Raw genomic sequence first — 22,055 nt, forward strand, 5'->3', positions numbered from 1 at the left:
AATAGCATGCATAGTTTTATATATATGTATATATAAAGAGCTTATAATATTTATAACTGTCAAATATTACACTACATATTCATAATATATAACATTTACTTGATAAACTATATACGGGAAAGTATATGGAATAAAAGTTAAATCATATATAGGTATATAATAGGTTCCATAGGTTTATGTATCTATACTGAATATAACTATAGCATTTATATGATATATGTGTATAATATATATGTGTGTATACACATACATAGTCTTAAAACTTTGTATCTCTACCTACATAAAGCTGATATTTGATTTTTAAACATACTGAAATTGTTGGGGGCTTTTTTATACATATGTTGATTTAAGCAGAAAGGAATAAAAAAACCATCCATCTAAATAATTGTTTTCTTATTTATTTATTTATTATTGCCAGTCCTGGGACTTGAAATTAGGGACTGGGCACTTTTGATCCACAGTATCATTTCTGGTTTCTTGGTGGTAAATTGGAGATAACAGTCCTACAGATTTTCCTGTCCAGTCTGGCTTCAAACCGTGATCCTCAGATCTCAGTCTCCTAGGATTAAAGAGGTGAGTTATTGGCACCTGGCTCATTAACAGTGTTTTGTATTCTAGGCTATAACATCAACTTATAATTAGCATCCAAATCAATGCTGAATCTTGTGTTTGGTTAACATCAAACCTATGATAACAAATGTCAATAAAATGTGACACCATTTCACTGCTTAGGTTTAACCATGTGCAACTTCAGTGTTGTTTGTTAAAAACACATCTTTCCCACTGTCCATAATTTGACACAAAATTTCAAACTCATTGCTCCATTCTCATACTTTTGATTTTCTGCATGAACTACAATTTCTATTCTCTTTTTCTTTTTCTTTTTTTTTGGTCGGTCATGGGGCTTGAACTCTGGCCTTGGGTGCTGTCCATGCACTCTTCAGCTCATGGCAAGGCAAGCATTCTACCACTTTGAGCCACAGTGCCACTTCCGGTTTTCTGGTGGTGAATTGGAGATAAGAGTCTCACAAACTTTCCTGCATTGGCTGGCTTTGAACCACCATCCTCAGACCTCGACCTCCTGAGCAGTTAGGATGACAGGCGTGAGCCACCAGCCCCAGCATGAACCACAATTTCCAGGTGTTAATCATAATAAATAAACAAAGTTTCTATTAATGTGGAAGTCAGCAAAGAATAGTTAAAAAAACAAAACGTTTCAAAATAAATTTGACAGGCTCCTAGCAAGTTAGTGAATAGCTTTAAGTGTATGTGTGAGATACTATGAACATATATTTATAGGTAGCCCTACAGAAATCTCGAAATTAACTATAAACTAATCTCATTTGTTTGATCATAAAATAGTGTTAACAAAATATAGACATATGATATTTGTCATTGTAATTGCTGGGTAATAATTACAAACACACTGTGGCATAGACCTTAAGATCTCTTCCCTATTCATCCTTTTTCTTAGTGTCACTTTAGTGATCTTAGTATTATAGCTGCAGGAACTGAATTTACATCCTGAAGTATATATTTTAATCTACCCATAAGCATGTATGAAGACTGTTGAAATTTTTTTAATGGGCCTGAGGGAGGAGGGAAAAAGATGGAAGGAGTGAGTTTGATTGGGATACAATGCATATATGTATAAAATATAAAAATAAAATATCACTTGTATAATCAATATATGATAATAAAATATTTAAAAAACCTACCTGTAAACATATATAGTTGGGAGAAGAGGAAGGATAGGTTATGCCTATAATCCTATCTATTCAGAAAACAGATCTGAGGATCATGGCTTGAGGTCAGTCTGGGCAAGAAAAGTCCTCGAACCTCTTACTTTCAAGTAACCATCAAAAAGCTCAAAGTGGAGCTGTGGCTCCGGTAATAAAGTTCTGGCTTTGAGCACAAAAGCTCAGGGACAGCACCTAGGCCCTGAGTTCAAGTTTCAGACTGGCATAAGAAGGAAGAAAGGAAGGAAGAAAAAAGAGAAGAGGAGGGAAGGGAAGGAGAGAGTAGAAAAGGGGAAGGGGAGAGGAGAGGAAGAGAAAGAGAAAAGAATAGAAAACAGGTCCAATACGCTGTGTGTGTGTGTGCGCGCGCGCGTGCGTGCGTGCGTGCGCGCATTTTCACATTTTTTTATCAACAAAATAGCAGGGGTTTTTCTGTAAATTCCCTCTCCTTGTTTCAAGACATGCTATGTACAGGTAATTTGTTATTTGCTTTGTGATATATAATGTATTGAAATGTGGGGTTCTAGAAAAGAATGCACAGTTGCAAGTCTGAGACTTTTATGGCACTTATACCAAGAAAGGTATTATCTCTTGTTCCATTTAATATTTTCCAAGACATTCTTAATGCTTATCTACCATGATGTCTGAAAATTTCATTGCTTAAAATAGCCATATGAAATTAACATTTAACATTAGGAAAATCTTAATGTTTAAAGCTATTATAGCTTAATTTTGAATTTGGCTTCACAAAGTACATTAATTGGATGGCACACAACACCAATTATTTATTTGCTCAGAATGTTCTTTGTGGTCCGCACAAATTCTGAATCTTTTCAATTTGTCCTTTTTCTCAACTATGTGTAAAATTTAGAAAAGATAAACTTGCATGAGAATGTTCAGAGCATTACTTATTTATATGTAAAACCTTTATTCTATTTTGTTATTTTAGATTAAATCCCAATTCAATTCTATTCTCTCAGGGAAGCATTAACAGTTTGAGCTCAGCGTGAAAACCATCAAACACTTGAGCTGAAATTTAGATTGGGCAATTTTGCCTGGTGAAGTAGAAAAGGACATGGGGAATGGCGAGAAACAGGATGGCTTCTGGAAAGGCAGATGTTTTAATAATGTGTCATCTAGTGGGAGCTGCAGATATCTAAATTTAAATCACTTCATATATTTAAAGAAAGTATGTCAAACCAAAATAATGCTCGTTTACAGAGAAAATTAACAAATTTTTCTAAGTACCTGTCTTGCATGAAAGTGAAGGATTAAATTTCATCTGTGTATATATATTCGCACAGGCTAAACCGAAAGGTGATTATAAATATAAACTTCAAAATATGAGTGGACAGTAGGACATTCAGGACATCCATTGTGATCCTTTGTTGGTTAGACACTAGATCAAACTGCTGAATGATTGCGGCAGTGAGGAGAGGAAGTAAAATTGCAAAAAAAAAGCAGTCTTTATATATATGTAGGAACATTGAAGGGATGGGAATGTGTAGGATTGGGAGAGGTAAGAGCGAACGATGAAAGGAGTGACATTGATCAAGGTCCATTGTATTCACCAACTAATACGATGCATTGAAACTCCTTTGTACAAGTACTTAAAGATGGTAATAAAATTTAAAAAAAATCAGAGTCCACACTAAAGATGACATTTCAATGCAAGACTACTCTAATGCATGCCTTGAAATGATTATTTTTATAGCTTTGCTCAAGGAAATAGCAAGATTATTATAATACTATATGATAATGTTACATTAAAATAAACTCTAAGCTTGTAGCGCATTTGCATTTTATAGACTGATTTTCACAAGGAAAACTATCATTGTTGCTTTTTGAAGAGAATTGACCACCCATAAAGTAAAAGTGGTCTCTCGACAGGCTCATTTTATAAGTTCTGTCCCATTAAGAATAATTGAAATATTTGCCAGTAGCTTTTAATTGATGTGATTATAATTTTCATAAGGATACCTTTTCGTAGAATCCAATCTGTTTTACAAATAAACACACATTTTCTATTCTTAGTGACTTGAGAATGCTACCCTATCTTCCTGAAAAGAGGAGAGGAATGAATAAAGCATTTACAAGTTTCTTGACGTACACCCCGAATAGAAATACTGAAATTATGGACTCTTGTTTTTTCCTCCTTGAAGTGTTCACAGGATTCAGGATGTATAAATGCATGTGCGTAATTGGAACCCTTGTCAGTGACAATGAGTCACACCCAGATGCTCATGCCACACTGCTTTCCAATTAGCTGGATCTGAATTTTTCATTGTCCCTGGCAGCAATTCTGTGACTGAATATTTCAAGACCAGCTTAAAAAAAATCTTTTATGGACATAAGACAATTCTTTTTAAAAACCAATACTCCAGTTGAGAGTAAAATCCAGATCACATTTCAGTCATGTTACATAGAGCAGTGGGAAACAGCGAGATAGTTAAATATGTAAGTGTTCACATATTTTATCATTTTTAAATAAGCACCAATAAAGTGAGACGCAATTCGATTTTATCTTCTCTTTAAGGTTCTCCTGCAAAATAGACACATTGAGAAACAGACCCTGTAAAGAATTCCCTCACTAAGTTAGTAGAAAGAGAGAAGTTTAAAAAAATGGACATATAGGTATTGAGCTAACTACCTTACAAAATTCTCTTTTCTCATTTCTTTTTTCTGAAGTAACTAGATCACAGAAGGGTTTTGGAGTTTGACAAGAACCATAGAATTTGCCAGCAGGGGAAGAATCAAAGTAAGGAATTCGGAATAGGAACTTGATAAATAGTCTTTAAATAAGTCTTTAAATGGATGAACAGATGCATAAACAAATTAATTAAATCTTCTTTAAGGAAAATAACTTCACCTCTGTGAGCAGTTTTTGGAGACGATTGCATGGAAATGACTGGCTTTTCAGATTTGGGAGGTATGTGCTTTCTGGAAAATGTTGCATACATGTGATGTTATTACCGTCCATCTTTTTTTGGAGATGTGAGCAACATCTCATTTAGAGACTGTCTTTCTGTACATACTTCTGAGGAAGAAAAAGACTTCTGTATTCAATTTTTTTTCTCTACATAACTATGTGATCACAAAAGGTAATTCTGAAGCCTCTGAAACCTTTTGTGTGGTCATCACCAAGTCATTCCAAAACCTATTTATGGGCACATTCTTTCAGAAAGTGTAATAAATAGTTCTCCAAAATGGGCAGTACATTCTTTTATACTTAGCACATAATGCTCTCTTTCCCCTCTTGAATGGGATGTATAATTTAAGATTATTGCATGCTATGTGGGGTAAAAGTAATGTTATTTTCACTTTAGCTCTACAGAACACTAAACAGAGAATTTCCAAAGACTGCTGCTACTTTTGTTCTGGATGTTGTTGTGAGGGTCGAAACCACTTGATGAATATATTTATCATACCCTAAGAACACATCAGTCATAATTTGAGTGGTTCACTTGTCCACAACTCATATGAGGAAGAAACAGACAATAAAGCCCCAATAATCATATATTAAAAGCCACTTGGATAAACAGAGCAAGTTGTTGCTTCATTGTGAGCCAGCCAGAATAACATCTATCAACTTATCTGGCATTGCAATTTCGTATTCGTTGTGCTAAGGTTGCTATATTATCAATGTCAAAAAAAAAAAAAAAACAAACTCAAAAGTCTTATCTTTAACTTTCATTCCAGGGCTTCAAAAGAGCTTTGAATTTGCATCTTACTCTAGGGAAGATGTAGCTTAAAAACATTTTTGCCCAGCTTGCTCCATTAATTTCTGAGGAAAAGGCACCTACTGCTGTGAATATGACAGTTTTCAACCTTGGTGTTTTTACAGGATACCCCTCCCCAGGGAACAGACAGCACCATTCTGAACCACACTGCCTGCTGGGTAATCAGCTCTGGCTCTGCAAGGAGAGACCTCTTTGGGATGAACCCAATGCCCCTTTCGAGAGCCAAGGAAAAGGAGAGCATCAGCTTGGTGGGAGGGTGGGGGTGCAGAAACACATTTTAAGTGATCACCTACAATCAGTGTGAAGGATAATTTGCTGATGCTTCCTCTGACTCAGTTATTAGAAGCACTTAGTACTCTTTTTGAGGGCTAGAAAACTTTAACTAAGAGAATCTTCATCATAGCTATCAGATATTTTCCCCCAATTACTTCCATGGATTCAGGAGATAAATTCATTTTGTAATGATTATCTGACTCAGGTAGAGCTGATTTTCTATAACTCTAGGCTGAAGCCAGTGACAAGGGCACAAAAAGGATTATTTTTTTTCAGCAGTTTTCAGCCGAGCTAAATCAGCAGATAATGGCATGTATGATGCAGAGTGATTCTGACCTAAAACCCCTCTCATTGTTAATGTGTCTCACATCTCAAATATGCCACAGAGGCAAAAAATATTCTATAGACATTCCCACTGTCTCCAGAGAGGACAGGGACAGGTTTAGGAATTCTTGATTTTCACGCTTTCCATCAATTATTACTCAATGGCAATTGCTCAATAAAACGTCCAAGAGCTCCTTTTGTCTTCATAGAATTTCCATGTGGAAGGACACCAGCTAATAGATAAAGAGACAGTAGATTTATTTGCATGACTTTGTTGTGTCAGGTCCTCCCTAGTCAATAGGGTCCCAAATAAATCAAGGTACCACATAAAACTTCTGACTCTCTGGCAAAGAAAAATATAGCCTGCAGTTCTCTCATGTTAGAGATTATTTCAAGATGCACACATGCCTATTTTAGGAAAGACATTCAGGGAAAAGGTCATGCTTTGGTACGCAGGCAAATTATATAATTCTTTAAAATCCTGAATTTTTCACACACCATATATGTTAAGTAGGTGTGTTTTTTCCCTAGTCTTTTCAGGACCTCATCATTATTCATTGAAAGATAGGACTTTGATCTCATTATTAGTTGTTGTTGTTGTTGTTATTGTTGTTGTTGGTGGTTATGGGGCTTGAACTCTGGGTCTGGGTGCTGTCCCTGAGCTCTTCAGCTCAAGGCAAGTCCTCTACTACTTGAGCCACAGCGATACTTCCGGTCTTCTGGTGGTTAATTGGAGATAAGAGTTTCAAGGACTTTTCTGCTCTGGCTGGCTTTGAACTGCAATCTTCAGATATCAGTTCCTGAGTAGCTAAGATTACAGGCATGAGCCACTGGTGACCAGCTATCATTTGTTTTGTTTTGTTTTTGTTTTGTTTTCCATCTCTTCAGACTCCAGAGTTTCTTCAATGTCTACCTAAAATTGTAGGTGTGGAAATATAGGAATGGAGTTAGGGTCTTCATCCCTATTATAATAAGGAAGAATAGCTGAAAATGACCAGGCAGCGCACATGAGCATACAATATACATGTGGTATGTGTTATGGAGTTCCCACTCAATATATAATCATTAAGTGGATGAATAAAATGAGATGGTATAGTCATTCTGTCTCTTAGAATTATTTTCTAGTTTCTATCACATTTCCGTATTAACTGGCAAAAGGCTGTTAGTGCTCTGATTTTAAAGACAGAATCCATTACAACATTCAATGATGGTGCTTATTTCCATATGTGTACACGCCTATTTATGAATATGCAGATGCATAATTGTGATGGGAATTGTGATAATGGCTAAATAGTATCAACCTAACCATTGCTGTTAGCAAATGGGAAGCCAGCAGACATGTCTTCTCCTAGTGAATCTTAGCCGAGAGAATCCACAAAGACCAATTTGAAAAGGACTGTTTCCTCATGAAACAATTATTTCAGCCTCGCATGTGGCTATGAAAACACTGTTGCCCTTGTTTAAAAATTGTCTTTGGCACTTGTCTTTGTTTAAAATCTCTGTATTTTGTTCACTGTAGCTTTTTGGATTCATTGTGATTTTTACAACAGTTTCATTTAAATACGGTTTGCTTCGATTCTTAAAGTATTGCCTTTTGTGTTTTCAGTTTGCATTTCATGCAAGTGCCTCAGTTAAAAGCAGGATTAAACAAAATTATGTCTAGAGAAGCCAAATCTAAAACTCTCTATGATAAAACCAGAATTTGTTCAAGTGATTTTTCTAAAATATATTGTCTCAACAAATTCTCAGGACTTACATTTCATTGCAAAGAAACTGAGGCACAGAGATGTGAGTGTCTTCCTAGAGTGGACATAATTAGCAGGTGGAATGGCTCAGATTCACCCAGACAGGGGTAGCTTTGGGACTTATGTTTTGATGATTATGCTGTATTATGAAAGTAAATAAAATGGAACAGTACCATAACTTTTTATTTTCCTTTAAAGGGCTTTATAACATGCTTACATTGTCTGCATCTATATCTGGAAGGTTCTCTGCACCTTTTCCTGGCCCTCAAGGTAATCTCTCCTCGTAAGAATCCACTCTGGCTTCCTCATCCAATGAGAAACTTGGCAGCAGGCACTAGGGTTGGTATTGTTTTCTGCCCTCCATTAAACTGACTGTTCTGTGTGCAGGTAAGCCTAATACCCCTTTGCTCAATGGGATATCCTCCTTTGCTTATAGACCCTGAGTTCTTCAACCATTTACCTGTCTAGTTGCAAGCACCCCCTCACCACAGTACTTTTACCCTAAATCTCACCTCTCTCAATCCTCTTGTAAATGAATGACTAGGTAGGTAAATAAACCAGACTTGTAGGAGTAAAATTTTCTGGACAGATGCCTAGACAGGTGGCTGAAGGCCTTCCATTAACTTACAAAGGAATACCTCAAAAATACGGTCCCTTGGAAACGGAGAAAACTGTCAAAACAGGGAGGTCATCCTATGACCTCTCTAGCATTTCTCCCATAAAGACACTCACACAGAGGTGTCCTTCCTTATCCTCAGAGAGAATAAAGCCCACTCCACAGTGTAAAGAAGCATCTGAACCAACAGATTTTGCTATAGTCCCTGCAGTTCATTGCCATTAGATCTGACTCTTCCATCTCCAATCACACTTGTGCATGGCTATTTATAAATATATCAATTTTCCTTAGGTATTTGGCTTTTCATTTCTGAAATCTTCTATACTACAGACAACATTGGTTAAATAAATTTGTTATGCTCTTATCTTGTTACACTGTCTTTGGTTATCAGGTATCACTCATGAACATCTTCATGGACAAAGGAAGACAATACTTTTTGCTGGGTGGTTCATGACTATAATCCTAGCTCCTTAAGAGACTAAGATCTGGGGATCATGGTTTGAGACTAGCCAGGGGAAAAAATATCTGTGAGATTCTTACCGTGAATCTATCAGCAAAAAGCAGGAAGTGGAGGTATGACTCAAGAGGTACAGTCCAAGCGCCTTGAGCACAAGAGCTGAGGGACAGTACCAGGCTGTGAGTTCAAGCCTTAGGTCTAGTGTGCGTGCGCATGCGCGCGCGCGCACACACACACACACACACACACACACACACACACACACACACACACACACAGAGCTTTTTCTATTCATAGTCACATTTACCCAGAATTCTTATAGGCCTTGAAGGCATTTCTCTTTGCAAATGCAGAAAGTAGGGTGAGGTTATAGCACTTAAAGAAATGCAGGAATTCAAGACAAAATGAAGTTTCTATAAACCAAATTTAAAATCTTATTATTAGCCTTAACTTCACCATCTTCTCTTAAAATATCTGTCTTCAATAACCTATATGACTAGTTAATCTGTAGCTGATGGGAAGAGTGAACAAATTCAATTCTGGACTTTTCTAACAGCTTCAAAATAATGTAATACAGGAAGTACAAAAAGTAGAATCTAAAAAACCATGACAATCTCTAACAAAGTAAATAGCATACCTGAGGTTTCAATTATCTATGCAATATCTAACCATCCAGCTCTATCCATATTAGCTGTCTGTTTTGCTTGAGGTTAGGTATTTCAATTAATGCTGCTAAGTCTTCATCTAATTTCCCTTACTATTTGTTTATTACTTATTTTTCTTTCTTTGTTTATTTTAAGATAGCATTTTTATTAATCCTTAGGAAAAGCATTTTTATAATGAAAAATGTATGGGAGGTAGTAAAGCCAGTTTTTCCATGTCAGTCAAGGCCCTGAAAAAATAACAGCTTGCAATGCCTCTTTGTCGTGGTGTAGCTGAGACATTTCTCATTTGACTATCTTCTTGTAAAAACAAGCAAAAACAACAACAACAAAAAAGAACAGAAAAATGAAAAAGTCACAAATTTTAATAATAACTCAGGGAAATAAATTAGTTACATCATATGAAGGAGATGAAAATACTGGTATTGACAGTGATTTTGCTACTGTAGATATGCTAGTGTTAAGTGATTTCCTAAGCCCAATTTTTATAGAACTGAAGAAGAACAAAAAGTAGTTTCAGCAGGGAACTTTAGCAAATCATGTTACTATGGGTTAAGAAAATTTTACATACTTCCAAAGAGAACAAGGTTAAAAACTATAAATCCAAGATCTCTGACAAAGCAGAACTGATACATCATCTTCAAAATGAAATCTTGATTTTTTAATATTATTAATATGGTTATTTTATTGAGAAAATACTATACAGAGGGGTTACAATTACATGAGCAAGGTAATGACTACATTTCTTATCAAGCATTGTTGCCTCCTCCTTATTACCCCTCCCCATCCCTGTCCTCCCAGACCTCCCCCACCACCAAAGTTGTAAAGTTCGTTTTTCAATGTAATGTCTTGTATATCTCATTGTTGCAATAGGTACACCTGTATCCCTATTTAAACAATTTGTTTTTTCCCTTCCCATCCCCAAATTATACCAACATCAAATACAGTGAAAACAGGGTTTATACTATGGGGGAGGGACATACAAAGTAACAAAAAAAGCATCTTATAAATATGTTAGAAACAATTGCAAGGAAGAAAAAACATTTGAATCCTTATCTTGGGGTTCATTTCACCTAACATTAAGTTATCTGACCATTTCTGCTGTCTCAGACATATAATAGTTATTGCAAATAAGGGAAACCATGGGACCTATGTTTCTTTGGGCCTGGCTTACTTCACTAAATATAATTTTTTCCAAGTCTTTCCATTTCCTAACAAATGGGGCAATGTCATTCTTTTCCATTGTGTATATATACCACCTTTTCTTGATCCATTCATCTACTGAGGGGCATCTGGGTTGGTTCCATATCTTAGCTACGGTAAATAATGCTGCAAGAAACATAGTTGTGCTGGTAGCTTTAGTGTGGTCTTGTTTGTGATCATTTGGGTAAACGCCCAAAAGTGGGATTGCTGGGTCATAGGGGAGCTCTATGTGGAGTCTTTTGAGGAACCTCCATACTACTTTCTAAAGTGGTTGAACAAAGCAGTGGGGTTCCCTTCTGGCCACATTCCCTCCAGCATCTATTGTTATTAGAGTTCTTGATTATAGCCATTCTAACTGGGGTGAGGTGGTATCTTAGTGTTGTTTTGATTTGCATTTCTTTTATGGCTAGGGATGTTGGGCATTTCTCCATGTGTCTATTGGCCATTCTTCTTTCCTCTTCAGAGAAGTTTCTCTTTAAGTCTTTAGCCCACTTATTTACTCGACAGACCTCAAGACCAATGGAATAGAATTGAAAACCCGGAAATGAACCTACAGACCTATAGCCATCTAATCTTCAATAAGGGAGCTAAAACAATAGAATGGAAGAAAGACAGCCTCTTCACTAAATGGTGCTGGCAAAATTGGTTAATCACTTGAAGAAAACTAAAGTAGATCCTTATATATTACCCTGCACCAGAATCAACCCCAAATGGATCAAAGACCTCAGACTCAAAGGGGACACCCTGAAAACATTACAGGACGGAATAGGAGAAATCCTAGGTCTCCTTGGCACAGGCAGAAATTTTCTTAATAGAGACCCAGAAAAAACACAACAAATCAAAGAAAGGTTAGACAAATGGAATTGCATGAAATTGCAGAGCTTCTGCATGGCAAAGGACATAGCTAGCAAGATCAATAGAAAGCCCACGAATTGGGAGAAGATCTTCAGTAGCCATACAACAGACAAGGGTCTCATATCTAACATATCTAAAATATACCTGGAACTCAAAAAATTAAATCCCCAAACAACAAATCCTCAAAGAAATCCTGATTTAGAATTGCTTCATTAGACCTCCAGCATCAGGGGTGCATGTAAGTTGGACTGCTCTAGCCATGAAAAGAAACAGATTTTGAGGGGACGTTTGCTGTGGACTCTCAGAACAACATTATAAGGTCCATTCCAGTGTATAGATTTCTCTTCCATGGTGACAAGAAATGTACTTGAATAGTAAACCACCTTATATTAAATACTGTGTGTAAGACTTTATACTATATCTATCTATCTATCTATCTATCTATCTATCTATCTATCTATCTATCTATCTATCTATCTATCTATCTATCTATCTTTTTATCTATCTATCTATCTATCTATCTATCTATCTATCTATCTATCTATCTATCTATCTGCCATTAAGCCTAAGAAAATTCAAAAGAGAACTTTGGAGGGGGAAAAACTCTAAATATGGTATTTATAATACTCAAAATTCACTCTCTACAAAAAACGCAGGGAAACAAAAATGAACAAACATTTCTTCACGGTGTAAGTTAACTTATTATACTGCTGAAAGCTTAATAGGTACTAAATTGTTTTTAGATAAATGGAAGAAAATTTGCTATACTACTGCCCATAAGGTACTGTATATTTCAAAGAGCTAGAAGAAAGGAATATGACTGTTTTCACCATAAACAAGTAATACATGTGTCAGGAGATAGATATGTATATTCTGATTTAAATATTTTACAATGAATATATATATCTAGATCATTACATAGCATTCGTAAATATTATTTTTATACACAACTTAAAAATTAACTTAAAGATAAAATTGATTTCATCTTGAAATAAGTTATTTAAAAATATTATTAAAGCAAAAAGTTTCTTCTGAATAAGTTGTATTTTTTTATATAATTAGGATTTTTATAGTTGAAGTTACCTTTCATTTTCTCAATTAGAATATCTGTAAAATTAATTGGAAGAATGAAGGTCTAATTTCAAGTTAGGATGGTAAATATTTTCTCCTTCACATACACATACTGTTCTCAGATGAATCATTTTCTACTGGGGTGATATGGGGCTGTGTAGAATAATCAGATTTATTAATGAAATGATTATAAAAGCTCTGTGGTTTTCTTATACTTTGTATGCATATTAAATGACCGAGGTTGTAACTAATTGATTTCTAAAGGTATAAGAGAACAAGTTTCAGGTGAAACAATTTAATAGTGTAGACTTTTTAATAGTCTGAATGGCTATGAGACTAACAGAAGTAAAAGGAAATATCTAAAATACTGTTATGTTCAAAGGACAGGAAAAGAACCAGAAAATAATTAGCTTTTGCCTTAATTGTTTGCAACAGTTTCCTGGAACTACTTTTTACTTATGTTCACACAAAATTACTGACATTTAGAAATAGCTTACAAGTTTCTTGTCAGCTTGCTTTCCTGGCCATGAACCATGACTTAGTACCCTGTATTATAATAGTATAAGACAGTATACATGAGCTCAATTTCTAGGAACAGATTTCTACAAGTGCGTTTAAAGATGAAATTTTAGTGCAGAAATGTTTGTTAAATGTAGTATTTACAAATTATCTTCATCTATGTTAAAATAGCAATATTATAAGATATCTGAGACATAAGTTCAACCATTGTTTCTTAGTTGTCATGATCATATAAAATAGAAGTGATTCTAAATAATAGACGAAAACAAAAATCGTAACTGATTCTGCCTTACAAATCTGCCTTGTTGTTTGTTACTGCTAAAATATAGATAGATTACATTTTATTATTAAACTAGTGTGAACAACATTGTATCAAAGGAAGTCAAAGATGATGACAAAATTATAGCAAATGAACGCAAGAATTTATGCATGAGAATTGAAAATAACAATAGAACTATTTGTCGGGAAGTATTTCTTCTTGATTCCTTGGATTTAACATGTATATATCAACCGTTTATCATGTTTACAATAATAATGGCTATGTAGCTACTGAAAAAAATTCTGACATCCAAATTAGCATCTTACATTTACAAGCTGATATACCAAAAGGAAGCAAAAGGCATATTTACAAAGAAGCAAAAGGGGTTCACTAGAATCAAGAGGTTAGTAAAAATGTAGTGACATTTTCAAGAGCTGTATTTCTGAGGAAAGCTGAAGATTCCATGTGAAAAGCATGTTAAATTTGTGAGTGCAAAGACAAAATGCTGGCACAAATAAAATGCTTATAAAAAGCTGAAATTTAGGTTGGAATGAGTTTTTTTAAAAAAGATAGGCATGCACATCAGGCAGTTGGCAACAGTGTACAGTGAGAAACAGATCTGAGGCTTCATTTGTCTGCTACTGCTCCTAGTCATGTGAATGGGAGAAAAAAAACCCAGCTCTAATGTGTGACACTACACAAGTGCAGTTGCTAAAGGAAGCTTGAGAAGGGAAAATGGAGACATTGAAGAGATCATGTACTACATACAGATGGAGGCCAAACATGCATGATCAATTGTGTCTAAAATTGATTGGAATTCCTCTCTGGGGATGATAACACACAGAAACAGAAACTTCTACACCTTTGTCCTATGTCAGGTAAGATAAAGTTCAGGAAATTTAAGCACCTAGGTAACAAATGGAGACAAGATGGGAAAAACAATGAAGGAAGGGACTAAAGATTACTTTGCCTTTCATTTCTTTATTTTTACCTTCTCATAATACTGCGATGATTTAAGTAGAACCAAATAATGGGTGCAAGGTTTCAGGTGTTTTACTCTGAAAATACTTCACATGTTTTCTTTTGTGTGTGGAAGTTCGAACTAATTTATAAATAGATGTGTAAACATATACAGGATCGTATGCATATATATAAATATATACATATACGTATATGCAGGGAAGAATTTCAATTGTGTAAGAACTTTGAGCAACTAACTTATTTTTTCATATTCCCAGCTCTGCTTTTTTTTGTTCTTTTTTAAAATTTTTATTTATTTTTATTGTGAAAATACTGTTACAAGTAGATGGGCAAGATAATGAGTATATTTCTTATCAAGCATTGTAGCCTCCTCCTTTGTTTCCCCTTCCCGTCCCTTCCCAGTCTTCCCCCTTTTTTTTGTTCTTAATATATATATTTTATTGTAAAGATACTGTATAGAGGGGTTACAGATACATGCAAGGTAATGAGTCCATTTCCTATTGAGAATTGTTACACCCTCCATTTTTTTCCTCTACTATCCCTTTCCTTCCCATCTTTGCAACTCTCCCCTCCCCCCTCCCCTTCTCCCTTCTCTCCCTGCCCTTCTTCCTACCTCCCCTCCCCCGCAAAGTTGTTAAGTTTGTTTTCAACATAGTGTCTTGTACATCTCATTGTTACAATGGGTCATCCTGTATCCTTATTTCAGCATTTTGTAATTTCCCTTCTCCTCCCCAAATTAGAAAAATGTTTATACAAGATACAGGACACCAGAATCAAATACAGTGACAACAGGGGTTGTACCATGGGGAAGAACATACAAAGAAACAAACAAACAAACGAAAAACACACATAGTACATTATAAGTACATTAAAAAGAACAAGAAAGAGAAAATCTCTTGTGTCCCTGTCTTGAGGCTCATTTCACTTAACATCAGGTTATACGGTCATGTGTATATAGCTTTTGACCTCTTCTGCTTGTCTTAGACAGATGCTAGTTATTGCAGATAAGGGAAAGCCAGGCTCAAAAAAGAACTAACTTGGGCTGGGAAGGTTGCTCAGTGGTAGAGCGCTTGCCTTGCATGCCTGAGGCCCTGGATTCGATTCCTCAGCACCACATAAGCAAAAAGAAAAAAAAAAAGCTGGAAGTGGTGCTGTGGCTCAAGTGGTAGAGTGCTAGCCTTGAGCTGAAGAGCTGAGGGACAGGGCCCAGGCCCAGAGTTCAGGCCCCACGACCGGATCAAAAAAAAAAAAAAATAACTTAAAGAAGAACTAACTTATTTTAACAAAATAAATACCAGGAAGCTGATACTTTACATGTGTGGGGGAAACATCAAGGGGAAGGGAATAGACAAAAGAAGAGAAGAGAAAGGGAGAATATCTGTATAATATTGAATGCATCTATGTGAAAGTAGAACTAGGGGGAGAGAGATGAGGGTATGATGGAAAGGGTGACATGGTTCAAGATGTAGTGTACGCCTAAATTCACATGTTGAATTGGAATTCCTTTGTTCAACTTCTTAAAAGATACTAAAAGCATAGTGATTTAAAATTTAAAAACATATTATACCATGAGGGATCAATTATTTTTCTTAAACATGTTGATAAAAGTACTGAAATATGCTAATGTCATTCGAAGATACAGTGATCAATCACTTAAGATTTGTAATTCTAAAATTCACATGTACTGCAAAGGTCTTATGTTTTTCTGTATTACACTGCTCCTGATGATACAGGCCTTGGACTTAATACCCTTTCAAAGTCCCCTGAATGCTTATTTCTACACTCATATACAAGCACCAAAAAATAAAAAGTTATCTAGCACTTTATATTTTTCTACTCTTTAATTATTTTTTCTATCCTACTAAGATTTTTTTAATCTACAGTGATAGGATATTCATATAATAATAAGACATCTGTCATATTTATATAATCTGAGATAATGATCTAAATCTACAGTAGCAAGGATATTACAAAGTTCTCACATCGTATATGTATGAACTTTAACATAAATTACATTTTTCTGGGAAAATTCTGAACATATATGTAGTTGATCCCCAAACCAATTAAGATAATTACAAATAAATAATAAACACTTTACTATATTTCACAAAAATAACATAGCAGCAATAAAAATTACAGTAAAGTTACTAACAAGAAAATAGTATACATATGAGAATAATCTTAAAATAATAGAAAACATTGAAAGTATTGTGCTAATATTAAATGTTGGGTTTTTTTTTTGGTCGGTCATGGGGCTTGACCTCTGGGCTTGGGCGCTGTCCTTGTGCTCTTCAGCTCAAGTCAAGCGCTCTACCGCTTAAGCCACCGCGCCACTTCCAATATTAAACGTTTAAAAATATATACATTATTAAGTAGTTGTACAAAGAGGTTACAATTTCATAAGTCAGGTTATGAGTACAGCACACATTGACCAATACACTCCTTTGTTAATTCTTTCCCATTTACTCCTTCCTGTGTCTATCCTCAAGTTACATATTTCAATTTTTACATAATGTACATTGACTATAATACCTTCATTTGGTCCCCTTCCTCCCTACATTCATGCCCCTCACCCACCATTGCCCTTCCCCCAAAACATTTTTTGGCTTTTTGGCATTCATTTTGTTAAACAATGAAACTGTTGTGCTAATGTTATTTTTTTTTCTATTTTCACTAATGCCAGTTTTAGGAGAATATTTTACTTCAACTTGTAAATGTTTCAGAGAAACTATTTTACATTTTAAGCAACTATTTTTCTAAACACCAGTATTAACATGCTGTCTCAAGTGTGAAATCAGAAAGCCATGTAAAATGGATACACTACATAACTGTTGAGGGTTTGTTTTTCTCATACAGAACAAGCTGAGTGATTTTTAAATAGTCTAAATAGTTATTACCATCTGACTGTGATACGTTCTTCCTTTCACCTTCCCAAGAATTCCTTGCAATGATGGTTTCTAAAGGAGTAAGAGTGCAGAGACACACACTCCCTCAGGGAACAGGGTAGGTGGCTCACATAGCATGATGCTTTCACAACTCTGGCATGGAGACACAGCAGACCCACGTTGCCCTTCAATTCTATACAATATAGGCATCTTCCACACAAATGTGGTCCACCCACATGTCCAAGCTGATGCCACAATTTCCTAGTTATTTCTTAGTCTCCACCATGGCACGTAGGTTGCGTGTAAATCACCAGGTAGAGGAAATAGAACTTGGAATCCATTGAGAGGATTTAAATAAGGCATTGTAGAAGGGCGGGGGGGGGGGGGGGGGGGGACAACAAACAAACTCTTTGTGGAAATGTGAGAGGTGCAGTATCACAGGAGGGCTTGAGACCTGTGGCCCAGCTTTCCCTCTGCCACATGATAGGACAGGACAGATGTGTTTGGTATCCTCCTCCAATAAACTCCTCTCCCTTTAGGAGGGGAGTTAAGCCCAATACTGAAGAGGTCAAGAAAGCACAGTTTTATGGCTATTTTGAAGCTTTCCAAATTGCATAGGCAAATTCTGTAGAATTTTTTAAACATATGTCTGTTAAGCTTAATATTTTAAAATAGGTGGTTTATGGAGTCTAGAATTCTCTTGGGAAATAAATAGAGTTTTTTGTTTTTTTTTTGGTCTATTCTGTTTTGGTACTGGGGATTGAACTCAGGATGTTGCATTTTCTAAGCAAGCACTTTGCCACTGAGCTACATCCTATCCCTAAATATAGCATTTATGTAAATAATTATATATGTTTCTGTAATTCTAAAATGTTTTAGTTCTTCAGGTTAATCTTTCTCTGACTCCAATCAGTAATAACTTCTAGCTAGGAATGACACATAAATTTTATCTCCAAAAGGAAAAAAGGAAGAAAAAAATAAACAAATCAACAAAAATGTTTACTTCCGTGAATACTTGCATAACATGAGCCAGAAAAAACATAAAGCACAAAATCAGACAAAATATTTGAAAGACAGTTTTCAAATACTGGATAGACAAAAGGACAGAAAATTCAGAAATCTGATCCATGAGAAAATAAAACAATAGGAATGAGTCCTTAGATTGTTCCTAATTCCTGCTTGAAGGCAGTGTAGGGGCCACAACACAGCAAGAGCAACACAAAATGAGCCTAGCCATATTGCTGAAAGGAGAGACAAGAAGAGGTTGTTTAGGAAACTCAAAGCAACTGTTACAGACAAGGCAGAATGAAAATGAGTCATGGCCACTTTGATCTGTTATGTACAGAAGAAGATATTAGGGCAAGGAGTACTAGAAAAGAGCAATAATACAAGTGGTAATTCTCAGAGATAAGTCAAGACTGTAAAAAGTTTGTGTTTCCAGAGGCTAGAATGGAAAGATAGGTTAAAACACCCAGGATTGGGTATTATTTTAGATTATCCCTACATTAAAGTTGATGTGGATCTTTCTTAGCAGAGTTTAGGACAAATCTAGAAAGAGTAAGACTAATTCCACATAGCCCAATGATTGAAAAAGCTCCCTGAGTTCAAGCCCCATAACTGATTAAAAAATTTATTATAACCTTGTAAATAGATACTGGAATGAATTCAAAGAAGAGAGGGAACAGAATGGGAAAAATTTAACAGGGTACCAGTGATTTTTTTTTTACAATAACCTATTTAACATAGGCATAACCAACATCTAAGAAAAGGTAGCATGTGAAAATTGTGGCTACTTTTTTTCTAAATTCAAAAAAATTTATACTATCTGCAATCAAAACATTCAATGAAGTTCAAACAGAACAAGTAACTGAAACTCTACCAAAAATAATGTGCTCAAATTGCTGAATCACAATATTAAAGAGAAAATCAGCTAGAGAGGGGAGAGGAACATTGAGCACAGTGGAAAAAAGTAAAGAAAGTCAGTAGACATTGTGACAGAAACTATGAAATTCAGAAGAAAAACCTAACATTTTAAGATTACACAGAACACCATAAACAAAAACAAAGAAAACAACAAAAAAGCTAGCTAATACATATACACACACACACACACACACACACACACACACACATATTTTTTTTTTGTCGGTCATGGGGCATGAACTCTGGGCCTGGGTGCTGTCGTTCAGCTCTTTGGCTCAAGGCTAAGCTCTACCACTTGAGCCACAGCATCACTTGTGGTTTTCTGGTGGTTTACTGGAAATAAGAGTCTCACAGACGTTCCTGCCTAAGCTGGCTTTGAACCGTGATCTTCAGATCTCAGCCTCCTGAGTAGCTAGGATTACAGGCATGAGCCACAGGTGCCTGGCTCCAATACTTGTTTTTAATGCAGGTATTTTTAACCATACTGACTATGTCTTCTATTTCTAAATAAAATCTGAATAAAATCTGCTAGTGAGCAGACCTAAACCATAGAAACTATTCAAGTAAAAACAAAATGGAAAAGATAGAAATTTATTGTATAGAACCATAGAAATTGTATATGGATAAGTAGAAAATTCACTTTTTTCCTTTTTCAATTTCATTAGATGGTAACTTTTTAAATGTGCAGTGATGATGTTTTATGAAATTTATGACATATACAAAAGAAAAATATACGATAACTCCAGCCCAAAGGATAAGATCAAGGAATGGAGGCATACATACTAGGTGGAGTTTAGCGAGGAATGTTTTGAGCCTCTTCAATTAATAACGAAAAAGCTAGAAGTGGAGCTCTAGCTCAAATGATAGAGCATTATTTATCAGAAAAAGGTCAGGAACCATCTAGGCCCTGAGTTCAAGTCCCAGGACCAGCACACACACACACACACACACACACGTCTTTGTGCTCTCTACTCTCTATTACTATATTCACATTTGAACTGGAGGTTCAAGTTGGAAACAAAAAGCACAACTCTTATGGATGGTAAGAGTAGCTAGTCAAATATCTTTGGAATCTACAAAACAGTTCATAGAACCAATAAGTAATATTTTAAGCTACAAAATACAGTGTCAATAAATAACTAAAATGCAATTCCATGTATTAACACACAACAATTCTGTGGTAACATTTATAACAAAATACCATTAAAATATTATCAAAATTTGAAAGCAAGCATGCAGGCTCGCACCTACTTGGGAGGTAGAGATTATGAGGACTGAGTTAAGAAGTCATTCTGGTTAAAAAAAATAAATGCGAGACACCATCTCAACAAACAAGCTTAGCATAGAGATATGTCTGTAATCCTAGCTATGTGGGAGGAATAGACAGGAAAATAACACTAAGCCAGCCTCATGAAAAAAGAACAAACTTGTGAGAAATAACCTGAAGCAAAAAGTGCTGGGCTATGTCTCAAGTGGCCTTTGTACTTATCTAGAAAGTAAAAATAAAATGTGAACCAAAAATTCAAGACAAGGGCCTTGAGTGCAAGTGATCTTATATTTGCCTAGTAAGATAAAAAAGCTAACCAAGTATAAAGACCTGAGTTCAAATTCCAAAACTGCCCAAACAATATAAAATATTAGATTTTGTAAGATATGTAGGGATAAATTGGCATAGGTGTGTGTAAGATTCTTCTATTAAAAACTGAAAAAATATATTGTTAATGAAGACAGAAAAATGGAAACATAACTTTCTTGATGTGTTAATAATGCTGTGCAATTCTATCCATACTGATTTTTATTTTTATGCAATTCCTATCAAAACTCTATTAGGCATTAAAAGCTGGAAGGCTTGTAGCACAAAAGTTCCATCTATAGTTGAATAAATAAACTAGATATATCCATTCAATGAAAAACTAGTCAGCAATGCAATGTAGTGAAGTAAGTATACAAACAACAAGGAAAGAACAATTGTTTCAAAGATCATACTATATCAGATAGTTAGACTGGCGTATGGAAAGAGGGGATACATCCTATGGTCCTCAGATAACAAATTAAGACAGGACCAGGAGAGAAATACATGTAAAGTACCTATTAGTAGATTCAGTAGATAGGAAATAATTGTTACATGTAACTATATAAATAGTTTTTTTAATAAATAGGAATGATTTGTTCTTTGACAATACTGGGTTTGATCTTCATGCATGCTAATCACTGGGATGTACCACTGAATACCAGGATGTATCACTAGAATGTATGCTAAGATGTACCGATTTCTAGCACTGTACCACTTGAGCCATACCACCAGCTCTTCTTATTTTAGTTATTTCGGTGATTGAATTCTGTCAGTTTTGTCCAGATTGGCCTGGATTGTGAACCTTTTGATCTCAGCCTCCTGTGTAGCTAGGATAAAAGACATGAGCCGCTTAACCTAGCCTAGGGCTTGAATTCAGGGCCTGAGAACAATCTCTGAGCTTTATTCTCAAGGCTGGAGCTTTACTATTTAAGCCACAACTTTGCTTCCAGCTTTCTGGTGGTTAATTGGAGATAAATGTCTCAGGGACTTTCCTGCCTGGGCTGTCTTAGAACTGTGACTCTCAGCATTTGGCCTCCTGAGTTGCTAGGAATACAGGTGTGAGCCATCTGCCCTTGGTTTACAAATAGGACTTTTAAAATAGACAATTGGGGAGCACATTTCTTACAAGTTACAGTGATGTGGTGTCATAACTTTAATTTGATAATAAAGTTAGAATGATGAACTATCTGGACAGGCATTGGATTTAATATGTAAATCTGTGGTATAACT

At 35.5% G+C, this 22,055-nt stretch overlaps 1 long non-coding RNA gene across 1 annotated transcript; it reads left to right on the forward strand.

Annotated features, from left to right (window-relative positions):
• The first annotated feature begins 970 nt into the window (after positions 1–970).
• On the forward strand, positions 971–21,850 carry LOC122125278. Its single transcript, XR_006150744.1, has 3 exons — positions 971–1,022; positions 9,091–9,097; positions 21,810–21,850. It is a non-coding gene; the product is annotated as an uncharacterized LOC122125278 (long non-coding RNA).
• Positions 21,851–22,055: the final 205 nt, after the last annotated feature.

This window comes from Dipodomys spectabilis, unplaced genomic scaffold, assembly GCF_019054845.1.
Source record: "Dipodomys spectabilis isolate Male_0828 unplaced genomic scaffold, ASM1905484v1 ptg000009l, whole genome shotgun sequence".
Lineage (NCBI taxonomy): Eukaryota > Metazoa > Chordata > Mammalia > Rodentia > Heteromyidae > Dipodomys > Dipodomys spectabilis.